A 3,864-nucleotide genomic window follows, 5' to 3' on the forward strand; every position below is an offset into this window, starting at 1 on the left:
AGAAGAGATACTGGAGACGAATCTGGGCAGTTTTCAGCAGTGGCTACTATTCCCTTCCCCCAGTCAGCACAATGAGAAACTTTTTGAAGAGTCTCTTCTACCTGAGTTCCTGGGGTACATAGAGGAAGAGATTATTAGAGGTTAAAAATCCTTCAATGTCTACTACCCAGAGACTTCACTCCCATATGTGGCCTTGAGTAATTCATTAAAATTTTTCAGCTCAATTTTTTTTTCTGACTTATATGGCATGCAGGAGCATTTGGTCTTGGTAAGCAAGTGCATGAATTCTGTTTCTTCTTGTAGGCACTGCTGTCTCCCTGGATTTGAGGTTATTCCTTTGCCCTGCCATGCCAGTTCTCCAATGGTCTCAAGAAGTTATTAATTTTGTTTGGTCATTGGTTTATTATTTTTTCCCCTTAATTATAAGGGTGGAAGCAAAGCTCTATCCAGTTTTCTAACTCTCTTAGCTGAAACCAGACAGCCCACATATTAATTTTTAACGTTGAACCAAACTTGATTTCTGGGAATAACTCCATTTTGTCACAATGTTCATTTTGTGTGTGTGTGTGTGTGTGTGTGTGTATGAATTCATTTTTGATCTCTGCTCTAATCTTGATCGACTGCTTTCTCGTGCGTGGATTAGGCCTGTTCTTCTGTTACTGTTCCAGCTTCTTGAGGTGAGAATATAAAAACTGCATTTTAGATTTTTCTATTCTTTTGAGTGAGGCTTGGATGGCTATGTATTTTCCCCTTAGGACTGCCTTTGCAGTGTCCCATAGGTTTTGGACCGTTGTGTTTTCATTCTCGTTGGTCTCCATAAATTGTAAAGAAAGAAATTTACAAAACAATATCAGTCATGAACATAAATGTAAAAAGGTCCTTTGCAAATTTTAGCAAAGTGAATTCAAATATATATATTTTAGTTTCAACCTTGACTGTATCTTTATATCTCATATAGTAGTATATAGTAGGGTCTTGCATTTTCCAAATTCATTTTGACAATCTCAACCTTTTTATTTGAGCAGTTAGATAATTTGCTTTTAATGTAATTATGATTATGATTGGGTTTTATTACTTTTAAATGATTAGTAAGGGATTACGATATATCCCAAACCTATCAAAGTCCATTTGAATCAATATTATACCACTTCACACTTAATACCTCACACTTCCACTTCACACTTCACATCAAATTCTTCACATTTCACAGTGTACAAATATAATAGACCTGCCCCAGTATAATTCCATTTATTCCCCAATCTTTGTGTTAATGTTGCCATACTTTTATTTCTACATGATGAATAAACCCTACCTTACAAAATTATTATATTCACTTTAAACGATCAACTGTCATTTAGGAAATTATAAAAGGAAGAGGAAGCATAGCCTTTTATATTTATTTATTCATTCATTTACCATTTTTGGTGGTCTTCATTCTTTCTGTAGACCCAAATTTCCATGTGGTATCACTTCCCTTCAACCTTAAAAATATCCATAATTATTTTTTGTAACTCAGGTCTATCAGAATACATTCTTCCAGTTTTCACTTATTTGAAAATGTCTTTGTTTATGTTAATTTTGAAGGATATATTTTCTATAATTTATTTTAGAATTCTGAATTTTTTTATTATATTTCATTTTGTTTTTAACATTTGAAAAATCTTGTTCCATTGTGTTCTGGATTTCATTGTTTCAGATAAGAAATAAGGCTCTATTTGTGTTGTTATTTCCCTTGTGTATAATTGTTTTTAATTTTACTTATTTCTGTATATTTGGCTTTTAGAAGTTTGGCTATAAAGATCTTAATGTAGTTTACTTTGCATTTATCTTGCTTATGGTTCACTGAGCTTCTTGAATGTGTAAGTTGACATTTTCCATCAAATTTAGGAACATTTGAGTCATCCTTTTTTTTTAAAAAAGAACTTTTTATTACTATTTTTTTAAAGCTTTATTTATTTACTTTAGAGAGAGAACACGTGCATGGGCAGGGGGAGGGGCAGAGAGAGAGGACAGAGAATCTCAAGCAGACTCCCTGCTGAGTGCAGAGGCCGACTTGAGGGTCAATCCCATGACCATGAGTATCATGACCTGAGCAGAACTCAAGAGTCAGATGCTTAACCAACTGAGCCACCCAGGAACCCCTTTTTATTACTTTTATATACAGAAAATTCAACAGTGTGCACTTAGCCCAGTTTGGTGGCCAGTTCTTTAGGCTTTGCCTTTTGCAACTTGGCAATGTGAACTACCTACTTTGGACCCAGAACACTGCCTCCTCACTGACAGTGGATCTTATCATATCTGTCATTATAATTGGTCCTGACAGCTTCTACCAGCTTAGCCAAAGCTCCTTTGTCTTCCAAGTTAACCCAAATGAATGCAAGAGTGGTATAAGCCTTCCTGTGGACCAGATGCCCCAGTCTGGCCGTCCTCCTGATAATGCAGTAGGGAACCCCATCTTACAACACAGGACAGGCAGAAAGACAACCAGCTCAATGGGGTCCACATCATGTGCAATCATTACCAGCTGAAACTTCTTGTTTTCCACCAATGTGATGACAGTATTAACCCCAGCTCAAAGGACAGATGGCCTCTTAGTGGGGACATCCTCTTTGCCAGCAGCTTTCTTCTCAGCCCAGACTGACAATCTCTGCTTCTTCTCTTGCTTTGTCTCTGGTCTATATTTGTGGGCCAGCTTAAGTAGTTGAGTAGCTGGTGGTTCAAGCCTGGGGTGAACTGGTTGATCACCGGAGGCACTTTTAGACATTTATAGAGAATTGCCCTTTGCCCCTGCAGCCAGATTTAGCAGGACCATCTGCCAAAGGCGGTGAAGTCCTTTTTGGGCTGATGTCTTGTCTGATGCCAAAATTCTTGGGCCTTTTCTCTACAGAGGAATGACCACATTCTTGTCCTCTTGCGTCTTCATGAAAGCAGGGGTGGGGGCCACCTTCTTCTTCTTAGTGTGCTTTCCTTTTGGCATCTTGGATAGCTGAAGGAGAGAGCTCTTTATTTCTTAAAATATTATCATTCACTTCTTCTGGGATTCCAGTTCCAATAGAAATCAGAAATTATATATTGTGCCACAGATTTCCGAGGCTCTTCACTTTTCTTCCACCTGTTTCTTTTTCCATTTTTCAGATTGGATTATTTTTATTAATCTGTCTTCTTGTTACTGACTCTTATTTTATTTTCAGTCTACCATTAATTCTTTCTGATGAATTTTAAAAATCCTAAGCCATTGTAGTCTTTTGTTCAAGAATTCCATTTCCTTTTTTTTTTTTTTCTTTTTCTGCTTCCATCTCTCTGCTGGGATTCTCTAAAAATGCACAATGAAGACAATATTTTCTTTAAATACTTGGACATATTTATTATATCTGTTTTAACATTAGTGTCCTAACTCCAAAATCTGCTTCACCTTGAAATACATTATCTGCTTATCTCTTGACTATTGGTCACATTTTTCTGTTTTTTTTTTTTTTCATGTCTAGTAATTGTTCTTGCATTCTCAACAGCATAAATGATACATCTTAGAGTCTTAAGAGTCTGTTATCTTTTTCCTGGAAAGTGTTGATTTTTATTCTGGTAGACTGTCCAATTAGTAACTAATCAAGTTGAACTTGTGTAGAGATGGTTTCATTTTAGACTTTTTAAGGTTATATCTGGGATATGGTTCTTATTCCTAAAGCAAGTGGGTTTCTGCTATATTAAATGGATGCCAAAGTGTTAGCAAGGTCTTTCCGCTCCTACTGGACTAGAACTCCAACATCTTCCAGCACTGCTCATATTCTGGTAACTCAATTATATTTTCTACTCTATTGCTACTCTCCAGTAAGCCATTCACTGCTCACCTTGCGCATACTCAGCTAA

General features: G+C 36.5%; 1 pseudogene; it reads right to left on the reverse strand.

Moving 5' to 3' along the window:
- Positions 1–2,183: 2,183 nt before the first annotated feature.
- Positions 2,184–2,977, reverse strand: LOC123784891 (large ribosomal subunit protein eL8 pseudogene; annotated as a pseudogene).
- Positions 2,978–3,864: the final 887 nt, after the last annotated feature.

The sequence above is a fragment of the Ursus americanus genome, chromosome 31, assembly GCF_024610735.1.
Source record: "Ursus americanus isolate L20-20 chromosome 31, mUrsAme1.1.p, whole genome shotgun sequence".
NCBI lineage: Eukaryota > Metazoa > Chordata > Mammalia > Carnivora > Ursidae > Ursus > Ursus americanus.